The 20891-nt window shown below is 37.8% G+C and overlaps 1 protein-coding gene and 1 non-coding gene across 7 annotated transcripts in view; both read right to left on the bottom strand.

Moving 5' to 3' along the window:
* Positions 1–20891, bottom strand: part of LOC134211614 (calsyntenin-1) — a 325311-nt gene that overhangs the window by 237004 nt on the left and 67416 nt on the right. The gene's annotated exons all lie outside the window — the stretch shown is intronic.
* Trnaa-agc (transfer RNA alanine (anticodon AGC)) lies at positions 2892–2966 on the bottom strand. The gene has a single exon. It is a non-coding gene; the product is annotated as a tRNA-Ala (tRNA).

Here is a 20891-nt window from a genome sequence, read left to right as displayed (position 1 = left end):
AAAAGAATATCTTGTGGATATTCAGGAAAAATCCAGTAAAAAAATTTCCTGTAAAAACTTTGACCTTACTTCATACAATCCTGATAAAGTGCTAGCATTCAGAATGTTTTTTGAACAATTCTCTCTGGAAAATTTTGCTTGTAAATTTTGCTACAAATTGGTCTTGAAAAAAAACAAAACATCTCCAGTGTAAATGCCGAAAAAAATTTCATGTGAATTCTGTCTGAAAATTCAAAACAGTCTCGTGGGAAATACATATAATTTTCGGTGGAAAAAAAATTTCATATTTTCATTTTTTTTTACATTCTAATGAATTTCTTCGACAAATTCTTCCGAATCTTCACCAGAAATTCTTTTTCATTTCCAAAATAAGTTTTTCGAACATTTTAGGGAGTGCACTTCAAAATGTTCAAAATGTTGTAGTTTATTGGTGTTTTAGATGAACTTTTTTCGATTTTCTACTGGAAAATCTTAGAAATTTCCATCGGAAATATTTTGGCATATTACAAATAATTTATTTTGGAAATTAAAAAAAACTGTTGAAAATTTCTAAGATTTTTTTTTGAAAAACGAAAAAAATTTCCATTGGAAATTTAGAAGAATTTCCTTTGAAGATTCATTAAAATTGCCCAGGATTTTGAAAAAAATCTTTAGAGATTATGTAAAAAAAGTAAGCTGGATTTTTTTCTAATTTATACTGGAAATTCTTCGACATTTGATGTTTATTTGAATTTTCATCGTAAATATGCATTTCGGATCCTTCTACGGATTCTTCTAGTTCTTCAAAATTTCTACCGAACCTTTTTTAGGAACTCTTCCACAGAATTTCGAAAGAAAAGTCGTTGAAATTCTGAAGATTTTTCCGTGGAGACTCCGAAGAATTTCTTCTAAATATTCTGAAGGGTTTCTCTTGTAACTCCAGAATAATTATTCTTGAAAATTAGGAAGATCTTGGATTTTAAAATTAATCCAAGCAATAAATGTAGACAATTATTTAGGATTAAGAAGCCTAGTTCTTATGATATTGAATAATTAGGCTAATTGATCGAAAAATTTAATAATGCACCTAATTAGAACATTTAGGTGCATTATTAAATTTTTCGATCAATAATGCACAAAACTGTAGTAGTGCGTATGAAAAAGGTTATGACATAGAGAAGTTTGCATTTAAAAAATCAACATGAAATTCTAAATAAAATGCTTTTTAAATTCATAAAAGGGTCTTAGAACTAAGAAGAGTCCTGCGATATGAAAAAAAGTGGCAGGCCTTAGAAGCACTGGGTTCACGGACTTGAATGATTAAGTAGTTCAAACATTACGACTTCCAGGACGTTTTTTAAAACCTAAAAGTTTTGTATAACCTAAGTCGAGTCAAGTACGAAACACTGAAGACGACCTTACTGTTGAGGTCGAAATACGTATCTGTCAAGGTACAATCAAGTGGTGGAATTAAATGGGAAGGTACAAACTCGTCTTATGACAAGTAAAGACATTCCATTAAAAAGCTCAACATAATTTTTTTAACTAAAAAGTCTGTAGTAGCTTGTACAAATAACAATTGTCATATCAACCCAATGGACCTAATGGGATATTATATCATACATCATTCATAATTTGGTTAATTGGATAAATCGAATGATCCGAACTCCAAAATAATAATTGGTATATAATACATTCATTCCTCTATGAGTCGCTTATGAAAGGACCATTGACTGAAGCATATTCGAGATATGGAATAGAAGTTCCTTGGGAAATTATTCGAAAGACATCAGAGTGACCGAGAAAATATGTTTAGTATGGCATCATTGGATTCCACGAGTCAATATCAAAATAAAATTTCAATGAAGAATTAGAAATTTTGAGAGATGAGCCAGCTCTAGATTATTTATTAGAGAAAAAATAGAAATTTTCCATAATAGAATTGGAAATTGCCAATAAAGAAATCAGGGTATGAGTATTAAATAAATATAGAATTACTGCCAATAATGCAAAATTTCCATAAACAGTTGGAAATTTTCCACAAAACAATAATAAATTAGCACTTCTAAAAGCAAAAATTGCAATTATGTATTTAAAAAAATCACCAATAAAGAAATTAAAAAATATAGGGATATTTTGGAAAATTTCTAAACCATTACAAATTTTTCTCAAAATTTTTATAACATATTCGCGAGTCCGCATTTTTTTGTATCCTCCTGAAGCATCGAAGGTATGCGAGTTCTAGATAACCTAATACCTGATACACATTACAACATGATAACATCATAAAAATCTTCGAAATAATGAAAATTTATAATTTCCATGCTGGGTTTTGGTTTGGTTTTGAATCAGTTGAAATTGTCCATCTTCAAAATTGATCGGATTAACCATATGTTTTAGTTACATAGGGTTTTTGTTAAATTTTTGTACTTGAAAAAAAAACCACGTGGTCAAAGGGGGGGGGGAGGGGGGGGTCTGCCAAATGACCACGGTAGACCACATGGGGGGAGGGGGGGGGGGTGAAAATCTTCAAAAATATGACCACGTGGTTTCTGGATGGCCCCCAATCCATTTATCAAGCCAATACTTCCACATGTGTATTGTACACGTCCACATTAGAGGAGCGTGAGTATTTAGAATGTCTGGCGGCTATACACATTCTTCATCAGCAACGGTACTGATCAAGTGAGGTTGTGTAAGCTATTTGCCAGTCGGTCGTCAAGCTCAGACCCGACCGCATTGCGTAGGCAAGAGCACTCAACTCAAGTTCAGTTCAATCAAAGGTAATTGCCTATTTCCGGGGATTAAACCACCCGACTTGGACGTTAATTTACAATGTTATGAAAACTCATATGTGAATATGTACGTTATGTGGAAGATAATGAATTGAGAATGTATTGGAGGTAATCACTTTCCTTCGATGGGACTCGAACCCATGACCCTACAGTACGCTAGACTGGTGCTTTAACCAACTAAGCTACGAAGGACCTCCGTCGGCCTTCGCAACCTAGCGGCTACTGAACGAGCTCGAGATTCCCAAATTGGACGCATAGTCAAATCACTCGCAATCCATTTATCAAGCCAATACTTCCACATGTGTATTGTACACATCCACATTAGAGGAGCGTGAGTATTTAGAATGTCTGGCGGCTATACACATTCTTCATCAGCAACGGTACTGATCAAGTGAGGTTGTGTAAGCTATTTGCCAGTCGGTCGTCAAGCTCAGACCCGACCGCATTGCGTAGGCAAGAGCACGCAACTCAAGTTCAGTTCAATCAAAGGTAATTGCCTATTTCCGGGGATTAAACCACCCGACTTGGACGTTAATTTACAATGTTATGAAAACTCATATGTGAATATGTACGTTATGTGGAAGATATTGATTTGAAAAATGTATTGGAGGTAACCACTTTCCCTTCGATGGGACTCGAACCCATGACCCTACAGTACGCTAGACTGGTGCTTTAACCAACTCCCCGGAAATAGGCAATTACCTTTGATTGAACTGAACTTGAGTTGCGTGCTCTTGCCTACGCAATGCGGTCGGGTCTGAGCTTGACGACCGACTGGCAAATAGCTTACACAACCTCACTTGATCAGTACCGTTGCTGATGAAGAATGTGTATAGCCGCCAGACATTCTAAATACTCACGCTCCTCTAATGTGGACGTGTACAATACACATGTGGAAGTATTGGCTTGATAAATGGATTGCGAGTGATTTGACTATGCGTCCAATTTGGGAATCTCGAGCTCGTTCAGTAGCCGCTAGGTTGCGAAGGCCGACGGAGGTCCTTCGTAGCTTAGTTGGTTAAAGCACCAGTCTAGCGTACTGTAGGGTCATGGGTTCGAGTCCCATCGAAGGGAAAGTGGTTACCTCCAATACATTTTTCAAATCAATATCTTCCACATAACGTACATATTCACATATGAGTTTTCATAACATGAATTTTACTCCACTTTCAAAGATCGAGAGGGCATCATTTACCTAGGTCGTTATTATCTGACAAAACTTTGATAGGTTCGGTGATATAAAAACGGGAGGAGCTGACAAGATACAAAGGAAAGGTAACATTTCCAATGCAATAGAAGAAACATATTTCTTTTAATAATTTTCACCATATATATTTATTGACACACGGTGATCTGGTGACGATGATTTCTTGAAGCTGAGGTCCTTCGGTCAGGGACACTGAGAACTATTTTTCAAATAATGTAATCCCAATCTAAACATTAATATTTCCTTTTCACCTGAAACAAATGTTGCTGGTGAAGTTTATTTCACACCAAGGATCAATTGACTCTCCTTTGATTTTCATAAATTTCGACGTTTTTTCTATACTTATTCTTAATATTTCCATACCACGGAGCTCCAAATATTTTAAATAAACTCGCATAAACATTTATAAACAATCATCTTGTCAACGATTTACCTAACCAAATGACAATAATTAATTTTCATTTTCAGAAATATTGGGTGCTGACGAAGATTCTGAAGCAGCATCACACTACAAAGTCTAATATTACTACAATTTATTATTTCAGAAACATGCCGCAGATTGCAAAATCAATGCAATTGTTTTGTCGAAATCTATTTATTCATATTACATTCAAGAACAAAACATCACCTTTTACAATATCAATAAAAATATTATATTTGCGCTTTTTCGCCAAGAAAAGCACCCCTTAACCCATCCAAACTCCAACTCCAGATACCTATGAAGGACGCGCGAGTTCTCCACATCTTTTTAAGTAGGTATCTAATCAACACTTCCCACCCGAATCCCCACTGATTGTAAGGACCTGGCCAGGTGTTGAACAAAGGGATCGTTGAATGAAAAACATGCCAAGCCCTAGGCTGTTTTTCTGGTGCATCTAACGTCCCTATCGACAGCAAACCGAGGATAGTGTACGGTCAGATATGCTATGCTATCTTCGGCACAACAGACAGACAGATCATTTTCCACTAGTTAAAAAAAAATCGACCCTCGAGTAATTTATAAAAGGGTAGAATGTGCTTTGGAGCAAATTATTATAAACATATTGTAACCGATCATTGTACGAAAAAACTATCTGAGAACGAAGTGTAGGAGACTAAAAGGGCTTTATGGAGAATATATTATACCCATTGGCAAAAAAATAATAAACTGATAAAAATCGTCAATTATTGTAAAAATGGAATTATCTTGAAACCCATATTTATTTTTTTATCAAATTTTTACCACAAAAACTTGACTTGAAACACACGTTTTAACGACATCAGTTTGATGGAGAAGGTAATAATAAAAAAGAGCAATGGGTAATGTTTTCAACATAACCGCGAGTAGACGTAGGACTTGAATAAACGTAACGTATTTACATTTAACTTCTAACTTTTGGATCTATAGAGTTTGATTATAGGTATTGATATTGGAAACGACAACTTCCATGCTGTGTAGAATTATTAGCAATTTGTTTATTCAAAACTTCTGGAAATAAAACTAATAATTAAATACATGATTAGAATTGCTTTGTTTCTAACTATTAAGCTCTTATTTACTCTAGCAAATGTAGGGCATCTATAGATTTCTTATTGATGATAGTATTTGAAGTTTAAAAAAATTATTTATAAAACTTCCAGACTTGGGCAAAATGTGCTATTTTAGGGAAACTGTCCCGTTTTCCAAACAAAGAAATACAGCACCAATTTCGTTGCTTCTTTTTGCAAACATGCGTGCTTACTGCTGAAAAAAATCACAACAATAAGAAACAAGTCAAGGAGCAGTAACCCTACCTAAATAGAGGAGGTACTGCTAATACGTCAACGAAAAATTATTTAATGTTTTGATCCCAAACTCCGAATCTACGTCAAGTTTAATAATACAATTTCTCAGAAAATGAAAAACAAAAAATAAGATAAAGTTTATTTAAATATTCTTCTGGAAATTAGTTTTTACGGACTTTTTTAAAACATTTACATGTAAGACAGCGAAATTTTCTAATCTAAAATGGATATTAGCACTATTGCTGATTGTGCATCTTTAATTGCTAATGCCTTTTGCAAATAAATGAAAGTAATTATTTTAATCGAATTTCCTTTTTTATCAGCGTGCTTATTTTTTTCTAGGGAATCACAACTGTTATAGTATAACCATGTTTCAATGTACGTGTGGTTCAGTGCCAAGCACAACTTAACATATGGTCAGTCATATGACATGACTCATACCCATCCCGGGATCATATGGATTATGAAACCCATCACCTGGATGAGCAGACCAAATCTCTCTAATTTTATTCTTCCTCATCCACCATCGCTGCCCTCGCTGCCACAGCCATCATCGGCCTGTAGCCGTGAACCCCGAGCGATGCGATGGGCGATTGCATCCATCGCAACCGACACCACTGCATCCGACCATCATCAAGCACAGAATGATAAAAAAATGCGCCAACTTCTTTTATGCATATTCGCAGACCCACCCACCGGCAGTTCTACCGCTGGTGACTGTATGCTGTCGCTGTGTAGGTAAACACAGCGAACTAACGAACGAACGAAACGAAAAATGCGGGAGCAAAAAGCACGTCAGTACGCGCTGCTGTCACAAATTGTAATGACTCGCACACGGCTAGAGATGTCGCAAATTAATCGATTACTTCGATTAATCGATTCATCGTTGTGATAATCGATTAATTTTGAATCGATTACTACCCAACGATTAATCGATTCAATAATCGAGATGAATCGTGAGTAATCGATTAGTTACTAATCGATTAATCAGAATTTTACGACATCATAAGGATGTCGAAAATTAATTGATTATTTCGATTAATCGATTCATCGTTGTGATAATCGATTAATTTTGAATCGATTACTACACAATGATTAATCGATTCAATAATCGACAAGAATCAAGAGTAATCGATTAGTAACTAATCGATTAATCGGGATTTTACGACATCTCTACACACGGCAGGCACTGCTTCTTTTATACACAAAGAAAATCTTCCGATAGACCCGAACATACCGTGACATACCGCATTCTGATGTAAGTGTTAGGAATGCACGGGATTGGTTACATATGAAATTTTGACTGGCTTTGACAAGAATTGAAATTCTCAGTAGCTAATCGTTAATAATCTTAAGTTTCAATAAAATAGGCAAAATGGTGGAGAGTGTCCAAGTCGATTGATATATAATTCTTAAAAATCCATCGAAAGATAAAGGCGCTAGAAACGTTCAAAATCTTCCATTCCAGCGTAACGTTCTCGATTTCCAAAAATCTAAATGACACCCAGTATAGTAAAGAAGTTTGACTGTACAGCACAACTTTCGTTGCTTCTACATCTACATCTTTAATTGCTAATGCCTTCTGCGAATAAATGAAAGTAATTATTTTAATCTAATTTTCATTCTCATCATTGTAGTTGATTTTTTTTGCTGGTAAATCAGAACTGTTATAGTATAATCATGTTTTAATGTACATATCGTTTAGTACCAAGCAGAACTTAACATATGGTCCGTCATATGCCATGACTCGTACCCATCCCGGTATCATGTTGTTTATGAAACCAATCACTTTTCGTGGATGAGCAGCCCAAAACCCTCTAATTTTATTCTTCTTCATCCACCACCGCTGCCCTCGCTGCCTCAGCCATCATCGGCCACTAGCCATGAACTCCGAGCGATGCGATGGGCGATTGCATCCATCGCAACCGACACCACTGCATCCGACCATCATCAAGCACAGAATAACAAAAAAATGCGCTAGTTGATTTTTTTTGCTGGTAAATCAGAACTGTTATAGTATAATCATGTTTTAATGTACATATCGTTTAGTACCAAGCAGAACTTAACATATGGTCCGTCATATGCCATGACTCGTACCCATCCCGGTATCATGTTGTTTATGAAACCAATCACTTTTCGTGGATGAGCAGCCCAAAACCCTCTAATTTTATTCTTCTTCATCCACCACCGCTGCCCTCGCTGCCTCAGCCATCATCGGCCACTAGCCATGAACTCCGAGCGATGCGATGGGCGATTGCATCCATCGCAACCGACACCACTGCATCCGACCATCATCAAGCACAGAATAACAAAAAAATGCGCCCACTTCTGTCATGCATATTCGCAGACCCACCGGCAGTTCTACTGCTGGCGACTGCATGCTGTGTAGAGTGTAGGTAAACAAACACAGCGAACGAACGAACGAAACGAACAATGCGCGAGCAAAAAGCACGTCAGTACGCGTTGCTGTCACAAATTGTAATGGCTCACACACGGCGGGCGCTGCTTCTTTTATACACGAAGAAAATCTTCCGCTAGACACGAAGGCCCGTGACATACCGCATTCTGATGTCCGTGTTAGGAATGCCCGGGATTGATAACATATGAAATTTTTGCTGGCTTTGACAAGAATTAAAATTTTCAATAGTCTATCGTTAAGAATATTAAGTTTCAATGAAATAGGCAAATTGCTGGAGAGTGTCAGAGTCGATTGATATATAAATATTAAAAATCCATCGAAAGATAAAGGCGCTAGTATCGTTTGAAATCTTCCCTTCCAGCGTAACGCTCTCGATTTCCGAAAATCTAAATGACACCCAGTATAGTAAAGAAAGACGTAAGTCCTACGTCAAAAAGTTTTAGCGGAAGCAATTTTTGGCTCATTTTTGAATCATTGACTATTTCTAAGACAACACATATATTTGACGCTGAATTATGCCTTGGTCAATTTTGAACAAAAATGCTGTTATTTATTTTATTACTAAGTATTACCGTTTTCGAGATATTTCAAATTTAATTTTTAAAACCGAAAAAAAAATTAAAACGTACTCGCAATTCTTCATCATCAACACTAGTACATGAAATTGTCAAAATTTGTACATCAAATAATCTGTTTGAGAGTTACGATCAAATGAATAATTGTTATCAAGCCATAAACGGAGGTAAAAGGTACATCGTTGCAATCTTGAAACATTAATTTAACAAGTTGATGAATTCGTATTGTACTATGAGAAAGGCCAAAACCAAAAGGCCGAAACGAAAAAGCCAAAATTTGAATAAGTTTATTTGATATTAGGTTAATATAAAGGTTGTATGACATTCGCCAGAAAGTCATTTGCCAGAAGACCTTTTGCCAGAATAAATTTGCCAGAAAGGACCATTCCCCAGAAAGTCGTTTGCCAGAATGCACCATTCCCCAGAAAGCCATTCGCCAGAATGTACCATTCCCCAGAATGCACCATTCCCCAGAATTGGTCGACACTAATTTGCTATGCACGCGTTTGCCCAGTATGCGCAATAATTCTTAACGCCATGAATAGGCATAACTATGAACAGTGTTAAAAGAGAGGGTCATTTGGCATAAGGGACATTTTTTATAATTTTGCTTTGTTGTTGTTGTATAGTTGTTTTCTACTGAGGAATAAAACACCGCACCGGTCGATAATAGAATTGAAAATACCTAATCTGTACATAAGACGTATGCATACATAAGCCGAGTATAGTAGCTTGCCTGGATTAAGGCAAAAATTGCGGATGTGATCCTTTCTTTCAAATAGGTGTTTGCCCGGATTAAAGTAATGGTAGATGTGACTCCTTCCTTAAAAATAGGCGTTTGCCCGGATCAACGCAATGGTTGATGTATTTCCTTCATTAAAAGTAGGCTCTTGCCCGGATTATGGCAATCGTGGATGTGATCCCTTCTTTAAAAGCAGGCGCTTGCCGGGATTAAGGCAACGGTGGATGTGAACCCTTCTTTAAAAATAGGCGATTGCCAGGATTAAAACAATGGTGGATATGATCCCTTCTTCAAAAGAAGGCGCTTGTCCAAATTAAGGCAATGGTTAATGTGATACCTTCTTTGAAATTAGGTGCTTGCCGGGATTAAGGCAATGGTTGATGTGAACCCTTCTTTAAAAATAAGTGTTTGCCAGGATTAAGGCAATGGTGGATGTGAACCCTTCTTTAAAAATAGGTGTTTGCCAGGATTTTAATTTAATTAAAGCAAAAGTGTATGTGACCCCTTGTTTGAAAATAGGCGTTTGTCAGAAATGGAGCAATGGTGGATATGATCCATTTCTTTAAAAAAGGTGCTTGATCCGATTAAGGCAAGGATGGATGTTATCCCGGTGTCCTCCTTAGCCTAGCGGTAAGATGCTCGGCTATAAAGCAAGACCATGCTGAGGGTGACTGGGTTCGATTCCCGGTACCGGTCTAGGCAATTTCGGTTTTGAAATTGTCTGGACTTCCTTGGGCATAAAAGTATCATCGTGTAAGCCTCATGATATACGAATGCAAAAATGGTAACTTCACGGTTAATAACTGTGGAAGTACTAAATGAACACTACGAGTCGAGCTCGGTGGTCTAGTGGCTATCGCTTCTGCCTTAAAAGCAGGAGGTCGTGGGTTCGATTCCAGGCTCGTCCCTTTCCTACTTTGTATTTCTATTATAGTTCTTTCTGTGTTTCACGTTCTACCAACAAGATTCCTACTGTTATAACCTTCCACACTAACAATTCCAAAACCTCCCGTGGCACCTATGAGAGGTCGTAGAGTTCTCTGCATCTTTCTTAAGTAGGTGTCCGGTCCGACTAACCATCCTTCCCCTTCCCCAGCATTCGCAAGGACGTGGCCAGGACAGATCTCGACTATTGGAGAGTGCATTGTTTCCATCTAAGAGATAGTGATTAGTCCCAAATCAATATCTGTGGTAACGGATGAAAGTGATGCTACTCTCGTACAATAGTCTTGGCTTGTACCACCTACGAATTTGTGCGAATTGCTCAATGCTAATGCTAATGCTAAGTACTAAATGAACACTAAGCAGTGAGGCGGCTGTGTCCCAGTGGGGATGTAATGCCAATGAAGAAGAAGATGTTATCCCTTCTTTATACGTAGGTGGTTGCCCGTGTCCGTGTTTGAATATGTCAATTGTGGATATGATTTCTTTTTTAGAGATAGACATTTTGCCTAGACTTGTAGATATAACTTCTTCAATAAAAGCAAATAGCGTCTAATATGACTTAAAATTATATTATCCAATTTTAGATATGATTTAATTTTTGAAATGAAGTCTGCGTCTTGAATGAGACGAAGAAATATGATATCCATTCGTTAACAGTTTGTTTGTATTAGACAAATATGTTTTTTTTTGATAAATAGTATCCACCTTTCTGAAAACTGTCTCATATGTTGAATAATCCCTTTTATGAAAATTAGTTATACCGCAAATCCCTTTATTACTAAATAATGTCAAATCCACGTTATGCAAAATTATCTTCTTTATATATTTTTTTCTATTCTTCAGCCATCAATAATGATTGGAATTTCAAGTTTTACTATTTCTGGGGAATGGTACATTCTGGCAAATGGTTTATTCTGGGGAATGGCTTTCTGGCATATGGTCCATTCTGGCAAATGTGTTTCTGGCAAAAACCATTCTGGCAAATTGATTCTGGCAAATGGTTTTCTGGCAAATGTCATACAATCAATATAAATGCATTATATCGATAAACAGTCGATAATATTAAATAATGCCCGCTATGCAAGATTACCTTCTTTATTCCCTAACCACCAATAATAATTGCAATTTATGTTTTACTGTTTTTTTTTGGAAATGGTAAATTCTGGCAAATTGCATTCTGACAAATGGTCTATTCTGGGGAATGGCTTTCTAGCATTTGGTTCATTCTGGAAAATTGGTTTCTGGAAAAAAATCATTCTGGCAAATTGATTCTGACAAATGTCATAAAATCTATGAATGTTTTACAAAATATTCAAAATGATGCTGGCCAATGATTAATATCAATGGAGGCTGGATAAAACATGTAAGCCAGCACAAACAAACTAGCAAGTCGGAGGTTTCAATGTTCGTAACGATTTAATGATTTAAAAAGCTGTGAAAAAACAGGTAAACCGGGAAATTAAAGAATACCATAGAATAGAACTTTCGAGCGATCACCATCCTCAATGCCGCCTACAAAGTGATATCCCAGATCATCTTCCGTCGTCTGTCACCATTAGTGAACGAGTTCGTGGGAAGTTATCAAGCCGGCTTCGTTGACGGCCGCTCGACAACGGACCAGATCTTTACTGTACGGCAAATCCTTCAAAAATGCCGTGAATACCAGGTCCCAACGCACCATCTGTTCGTTGATTTCAAGGCGGCATACGACAGTATAGACCGCGTAGAGCTATGGAAAATTATTGACGAGAACAGCTTCCCTGGGAAGCCTACCAGACTGTTCAAAGCAACGGTGGATGGTGTGCAAAACTGTGTGAAGATTTCGGGCGAACACTCCAGTTCGTTCGAATCGCGCAGGGGACTAAGACAAGGTGATGGACTTTCGTGCCTGTTGTTCAACATTGCGCTAGAAGGTGTCATGCGGAGAGCCGGGTGTGACAGCCGGGGTACGATTTTCAACATATCCAGTCAATTTATTTGCTTCGCGGATGACATGGACATTGTCGGCCGAACATTTGCAAAGGTGGCAGAACTGTACACCCGCCTGAAACGTGAAGCAACAAAAGTTGGACTGGTGGTGAATGCGTCAAAGACAAAGTACATGCTTGTGGGCGGTACCGAGCGCGACAGGGCCCGCCTGGGAAGCAATGTTACGATAGACGGGGATATCTTCGAGGTGGTCGAGGAATTCGTCGGGCCTACTACGGGCTCCAGAAGAAACTGCGGTCGAAAAAGATTCGCCACCGCACCAAATGTGTCATGTACAAGACGTTTATAAGACCGGTTGTCCTCTACGGACATGAAACATGGACAATGCTCGAGGAGGACTTGCAAGCACTCATAGTATTCGAGAGACGGGTGCTTAGGACCATCTTTGGCGGTGTGCAAGAAGACGGTGTGTGGCGGCGAAGAATGAACCATGAGCTCGTCCAACTCTACGGCGAACCCAGTATCCAGAAGGTAGCTAAAGCCGGAAGGGTACGATGGACAGGACATGTTGCAAGAATGCCGGACAGCAACCCTGCAAAGATGGTGTTCGCTTCCGATCCGGCAGGTACGAGACGGCGTGGAGCGCAGCGAGCGAGATGGGCAGACCAGGTGCAAAACGACTTGGCGAGCGTGGGGCATATCCGAGGATGGAGAGATGCGGCCTCGAACCGTGCATTGTGGCGTCAAATTGTTGATTCAGTGTTATTTGTTTAGATGTTAACTAAATAAATGAAATGAACCGTGTAAAAAAAAATATTGGGTGTATTATGAGATGTGCTGATGTCTGTCTGGAGAGGAAATATAGAGATGTAAATAATTGTATTTTTAATTTTTACAAATAGCCAAGCGGCACTCAAAGCAATTGTAAGGAAGTTCAAGGAGCAATACCAGGCCAAATTAATTTAGGCGAACACTCTACCGCGGACCAGGTGTTCGTCGTACGCCAGATAATGCAGCAAGGACAGAAATATTTGTTTTACTATCACTTACTTCGACACTCAGCCGACAGCTTCGTCATTGACTCGTGTTTGTATTGATTAGACTTTCGGCAATGCAGGTATGGACATCTCGCAGTTTGACGGCATGAACTTTCAAATAAAATTTGACGCCCGATACTCAATTGATGATCAAGTGTAAAAAACGTATATCCACGGGTTGTGAAATGAATATTTTGAATTATTTTTTTTTGTACAGACAAATGATGTTTATTTCACTGTATAAACTAAACAGATGCATATCCTTTAGAGATCGGAATTCAAAATGTAAAATTTATGAATTAAAATATGAAATGATTTCAAAATGAGTTTCAATGTACCAACATAAAGATCAATTTCGACACCGCACGCAATAATGCTGATGCCGACAGTTAACGCTTCCTGCTTCCCATATACATGCAGTCCTATTCATACGTTCAGTTCACTCATATTTGCGACTGTCGCTTGTTTGAGTATAATTGAAGTAACTTTTTCTATTCTTGGATTGTAAAAAGACCACAAATACAACGTGCCCAAACATCTTCTCTTCATCGACTTCAAAGCTGCATATAATACAACCGATCGAGACCAGCTATGGCAGCTAATGCACAAACATGGATTTCTGGATAAACTGATACGATTAGTCGAGGCAACGATGGATCGGGTGATCTGCATAGCTCGAGTTTCAGGGGCCTCCTTGAGTCCCTTTGAAACTCGCAGATGGTTACGGCCATGTGATGGTTTCTCGTGCCTGCTCTTCAACATCGCTTTGGAGGGTGTTACACGAAGGGCAGGGATTGAAACGAGTAGTAAGATTTGCAATAAGTTCGTTCAGCTATTGCGGTTGCGCCGCCGACATTATATTATGGTACTATACTTTGAAGGGGCCCTCTTTAGCCGTGCGGTAAGACGCGCGGCTACAAAGCAAGACCATGCTGAGGGTGGCTGGGTTCGATTCCCGGTGCCGGTCTAGACAATTTTCGGAATGGAAATTGTCTCGACTTCCCTGGGCATAAAGTATCGTCGTGCTAGCCTCATGATATACGAATGCAAAAATGGTAACCTGGCTTAGAAACCTCGCATTTAATAACTGTGGAAGTGCTTATACTTTGAAAAGAGCGGATCGGACTAGTCATCAACACATTCAAGGCAAGGTACATGATAGGAAAAGGTGCAAGAGAGGACAACGTGAGCCATCCACATTAGACCTCTTCATGGTTTAAAAAAGTATCAAAAACTCAACCGGTCAGGTTAAAAAAAAAATCTGAACGAGTGAGTTGACTTATTTTTTGGGTTTTGTTGACCGCTTATCACGGTAGATGAAACATGCAAAAAGGAGAAAGGGAAGGTGGGAACGTACGAGGGAGCCATTTTGGCTGACAAAGTGCCCACACCAACTATGACCTTGAGTATAACCATCCGAACTGCTTATCATTGTCCATAACAGTCATAAGGTACACCGGGGCAAGTTGAAACGGTTTTTTTCAAAGTTGAAATTCGTAGTGGTGTAAAAAAAATCACCCTTTGATATATTTTGAATCCGTTTGCGGTGTTTGCTAGTTCGGGCCAAAGATTATACATAAAAAATAAGCAACCTTAACCAACTTTTTATAAATATTTTGTATATTTGAATTATGTTTTTATATGCATCGTTTCAACTTGCCCCGCGTATCGGGGCAAGTTGAAACACTGCGTTATATACAGACATAAGCTAATTCTGCCGTATATTTAAAATAATGTATGTACTCAGTAAGACTCAAGAAGCACGAGGTTGTAAAGGTGACTATCATACTGCCAGGATTCGCATAAGAGTCCCATGTAGGTTTTTGACGATTTTGATTTTCTTTCAGAAATTAGTTTAAAGATGTCTGTTTTAGAAAAACTGATGAAATAGTAGGCTTTGTTCTAGAAACTTGAAAGCAAATCCCACTTTTGTTGTCTCATCTTGATATTTTCTCGCATATAAATCACATTCCAGATTTTTATACCGTGGACGGATTTCGAATCATAGGATCATAATCCGAACAGCTATTTTCTAACTAAATACTTAATTTAAAGCAGACCGATTGACCAGACTAAATAGTTCAATACACATCTTGAGAAACGATCCCTTTGATTTTTATTCTGCTGATTTTATTCTATTAATTGCAATTTGCAATTCAAACACAGTCACTTTCGGTTTAATTATATCCGGCACGAGATAAAATGGCGTCTAAAACTTGGCCTTTTCTGGGTGGCGATTTGTTTTTCAATTGTGATATTTTAATTTCAGAGCATAATTTCCATTTCATCGGCCAGAAAGCTTACTGTCAAGTATAATATCAGGATAAGATAAATGATTTATAAATGTATTTCCACTAAAACCCTTTTAATTTAGTGATATCTTACAAAGTGGACGGAATTCGGTGCTTTTACCCAAAAAATAAACTTAAGTGTGGTCCATTTATTTGTCCCACCGCAATAAATACAGATGAAGAATATTGTGGCAATTTTTTGGAAAGATAGCATTTTTTTTCAATTTATTAGATTTTTTTTTTGTATTTCTCCAAAACAAGCTTGAAAAATTCCACGGCAAATTACTCAAGTCGGAGAAAATGACATGAGACTCTTATGCGAAAAAGAGCAGTGTACAACAAAGTCACACGCGTATTTTCAGAGACCAAATTCTGGAGAACGCACTACGCTGAAAATTTATCAAATTGATTTCCTCCTACTGGTGACCAGTCAGATTACTATTCAGGATGGTTTATTATTTGGTTCACTTGTATATTGTGCACTTGATTAATTCGCCATTAATTAACCAGCCAGCATATCTCTCATAAACTCTTCGATTGGAGAAATGGACAGCTGGGGAAGTGAAAGGTGGAGTTAACGAAATATTTACATAATCTATGTTTCATTTTTCTGAGAGTCAGTGCTCAGTAGATTAAGAATCTCAAAACTGCAGTTTAAACATAGCAGGTTGCATTTATGACGGAATTGGCGGACATTTTTTAAATTTATTTCCAGAAGTTTGCATGTTTTTATAAATTTATGTTTTCCGAATGTACATATTTACGGACCATGTTGAACTCTGGAAAAAAATATTACTTTTAATTGCGAGGGTGACATTTTGAATCGTTGTTTCAACTAGCCCCGCGCACGCATTTCTATTTGCCCCGATGAGTTGAACAAGTGGAGCAATATCAAACAACCAAAATACAAAAACTAAAACGGGTCTTTCATCGATTTTTTATAATCATTATGCTTATTCAACACTGAATGATTACCCACCGTGAAAATTTGATGAAAAAACTCTTCCAAACATCGTTTTGAGACGTGTTTCATTGGCACGTCAAATAGTTGGTTTGGATTTTGCAAAAGGGCGAAAAATAAACAATGGCAGGGATTGCTTTTGAAAGCTGCAATCTTCCGGGAATGGCAGTCAGAAGGTGCGTTTAGGGGAGTAGTTTGTTGAAAAAAAATAATCAGAGCATTCGGTCATTTCCTATCTTAATTATAGCTTCCGTTTCAACTTACCCCGCATTTCAACTTGCCCCGGTGTACCTTACTGATTATTTTTGTTAAACATGGTAACATAGTTTCCAGCGTCCAGCTTCACTCCCAATAGATTCAAACCTATCTTACGGATGTTGACTGCGTTGTATTAGATAATAGTCGCTGTTGGATTTGTTCGCTCTGAAAACCATCGCTGTTCATGATAGATAACCTGAGCAAGACTGGAACGACATACAATCCACGACGGAATGCATACTGACAGTCGCAAGATAATGTATAAAACCTAATTTATATCACGTTCATCTTTCGTACTACTCACACAGTCGCCATTTGAATAGCATTGGATTCAACTCTCTCCTATCTCCTACACAATGTCGGTCCAGAGACAACCATTGGGAATACACGCATTCACTTAATAAAGCCATCCCATTTCTGGATCCATTCCGGTTGTATCAGAAATATAATTGATGGGTGGAAGAAACGACATCGGATGTCACACAGGATAACACCTCCACAGATTCACGCAAGATCACAATGGCTACGTATGACATCCACTATTGCTGATAAACGTGAACGTGGATGATATATTATTTAACCAGATGACTCTTCCAGACCACAACGAGATGTCAATCCGAAGAAGATGTGGGTCAAGTTATTAGAATTGAAATTTTATGGACGTCCAGTCAGTTAAATAAATGACAGGCGATAGATTCGGCGACACTTTAATGTGAATTTGAATTGATTTTTGATTATGTTCTTGAGAAGTTTCCATACGCTTTATCTCGGCCCTACTAAATGCAACTTTCATCATAATATAGAACTTGCGACAAGGGAAAACACATTGATAAGATTTTAACATTTTACTTGTAGGTAAAAATTGAGAAAGTTTCGTCTGAAACTAGCAAAAAGTGTAATGTATTGTTGGCTGCATTGTTGTACTACACTCAGTGCAAAAAAAAAACTGCTCTTTGATTTTACTCCATCTAAACGATTTTATAGTCTTAACTAAGTAAGTGCAACTAATAGAGCGATATTTGAACACTCCAGTGTATTTTAAGTGCACACGCTCCTGTGGCTCTGGCTTGTATTTTTTTGACAGTGACATTTATAAAATTCATATGTCCCTCTATTATTAGTAAATATTACAAAATTAAAGAGCAGATTTTTTTGCCCTGAGTGTAGTACAACACTGGTTGGCATCAACAAACATATATCCGGGGGCATTGGAGGATCAACTCTTTAAAATAATTACGATGTGGAATAAAGATTTTTTGTTCAGTATAGAATGTTTTGCTCAAATTCTATAAAAGGGGATTATATACATAATTCGATTCATATTATTCAGCCCAGCAAATAATGAAAATTTCCTATACCTCTTGGTGTGCTTATTGGTTTCAACGCCTCGAAAGCAGGTTTTGTTGGATAAAAGCCGTGCTAAGAGATAACCCAGCGCTGTCCATCACACAAAAAGCAATATGATAATCTCTAGATTATTGGGAATACCAACATATCAACAGAATTCTTTTTTTAATAGAAAACAGCTCTTTAGACCTCATGTTACACGACAGAAAATTGTAATTTTCTCACAGTCGCCGCTCTCCTTCCTTCGAGGTCACCCAATGCGAGCGAATCTGAAGCAGATACCGCAACCACAGCAAATTCCGTAAAATCCCGCACCAGCAGTAAACTGGAATTTCACTCCGGAGGCAGAGGAAAAAACAAGGGTATAAAAAATCGACCGGCAAATATTTGTCCCCATGACATTTATTGGAGAAGCACTTATTGAAAAGCAAAAGATAAATGACGCACTTCACGCCGAGCCGGGGAGAGCGCTGCGCTGGCTGCTGATGCTGTTTGTTGGCATCGGTGGTGGTGCCATTGCGAAGAAGATTCCATCTAAGGAGCAGAGGTCGGCCAGTAATAGGTGGGTAGGTGTGTGGACCTGCGGTGGTAAACTTTTATTCAGCCAGCAGAGTCCTCCGCACCGGAAAACCGAAGTTGATGTTTGCTTTGGCCCGGCCGAAAAAAAATATTATCACAAAATTTCAACACGGAATGACGCAACGGAAGGATGGCGATAACATTTGTAGAGGAAATTAAAAATTTAATATCAGTTCAGGCTGAATGGCCAAAAAATAGGAAGCTGGCAGTCCAAAGGAGTAGACAATATATTGGATGAACATATTTTTCGATATCATATGTGTATAGAGAAAGATTTGTTACTACTCACATGACTATAACAATGTATCCTTCAGTCTTTATTTACCTGAAATGGAAGATGAGAAAAAATATAATTTATTCGAACTTTTTGAATATATGAATACATGTTTTTTTGTTACGGTACCAAGAGATTTATTGGGTATTCAATCAAATATATTTAAAAATACATTAATATATGCAACTGTAAGGAATAATCTCGTATGTTCAAAGCAATATTTCTGAACAATGAAGCAACAGAGATTTTTTTTAGTGTAAGGACTTCAGATAATTCATTTTCGGAAGTCGGTTTGTATTTGTATTGTATTGCACTCTTTTCCATTTTCACTTCTCAATCGATATAGAAAACCAACTTTTTTTTTGTTTCTCTTTGTAAGCATCACATTCTTCCATTAGAACATTATCACGTAGCTGAGTTCTTATTAAGAACTTCTTCAATTTTTAACTGTGAGGATTTCGAGCCAGGTTACCATTCTTGCATTGATATATCATATGGCTAGCATAATGATACTTTAATGCTCTGGGAAGTGGAGAAGATTATCAACTGGAAAATTTTCTAGCACAGACCGGAAACCGAACGCAACCACCTTCAGCATGGTTTAGCTTTGTAGCCGCGCATCATTCCGCTAGACTACGGAATTTGCTTCACTAAAAATTCCAGTCCTTCTGACCAATGTGATTAGTCTCACAAGATTAAATTTTCAGACATTTACAGTTGACCCGCTTCCGGCGAAAAGGAATCATAAATAGCACAAAAATAGCAAATTTTCCAATCTACCCTCGTCGTTTCCACAACAACTGCCACTGTGGCAGATGCCAAAATATCTACTGCTCGAATGATTCCATTCTGTTCAAATCCCAAAAGTTCAATTTGTGGCGGCATCAGACACCGAGGAGACTGGATTGGATATGCTAGTTTTGCAAAATTGTACACACCATGACGGGAATAAGGGAGGGTCGTACGACATGGCATCAGTTCCTGACGTTCCGTTCCACCGCAGCAGCACCGAAGAAAGCACAACACCATCTTCTGTATGCCGTGCCCTGGCAATAGCCAATTGAAGCTTCCTCCTCGGCGAAGCACGTCCGAGTGGCACATGGGATGGAAATTGGCATCCGAATGATCGAAAAAAGAAGCCACGAACATTTGTGCGTTTTTTTTGTTTCGGTTGATAAATATTCTAACTTTCTTTTGATGCAGATAAACCACTTAGCCAGCAAGCACAAGGCTAGTATCACGAATCAAGGATAGTCAATGTGGATCAAATAGATTCATATAGAAAAACCTAAAAACACTTCTGTTTTCGATCACCTTTCTCAGAATAAGTCAAAACATCTTCCTAATGCAATATAACTAAATGGTGTTGCTTTGCAAGTTTGTTAGTTGTTAGTTTGTGCAACTAGTTGCGAAAAGATCACTTTTACAGCACGAGTCGTACGTTTATTCAACGAGGCCGAGATAGATAAATACCTATAAATAGAATCTATAATCAAATAAAATTTATGTGTGATCTCTAATATGTAACTGTACCAGTTTTGGCCAAGATCCTAATTTGGCCAGTTTCTGCAGAAATAAATCAATTTTTGAGGGTTTTATTAGCCCTAACTGGAGACATGTCCCTCATGCTTCTTTGTTGTTGAAACTGATCGAAATTTTTTGGAGAAAATGCATTTTTCAGGGTTGGCAAAATTAGGCACTAAGTAGACAAAAACCGGTATACTTACCCTAGCCAAATTGCAAGAAAAATATGCGCGCGACAAAACATTCAATTCAAACTTTGTTTAGT

The sequence above is a fragment of the Armigeres subalbatus genome, chromosome 2, assembly GCF_024139115.2.
Source record: "Armigeres subalbatus isolate Guangzhou_Male chromosome 2, GZ_Asu_2, whole genome shotgun sequence".
NCBI lineage: Eukaryota > Metazoa > Arthropoda > Insecta > Diptera > Culicidae > Armigeres > Armigeres subalbatus.
This window is presented reverse-complemented; position numbering and strand designations above follow the sequence as displayed.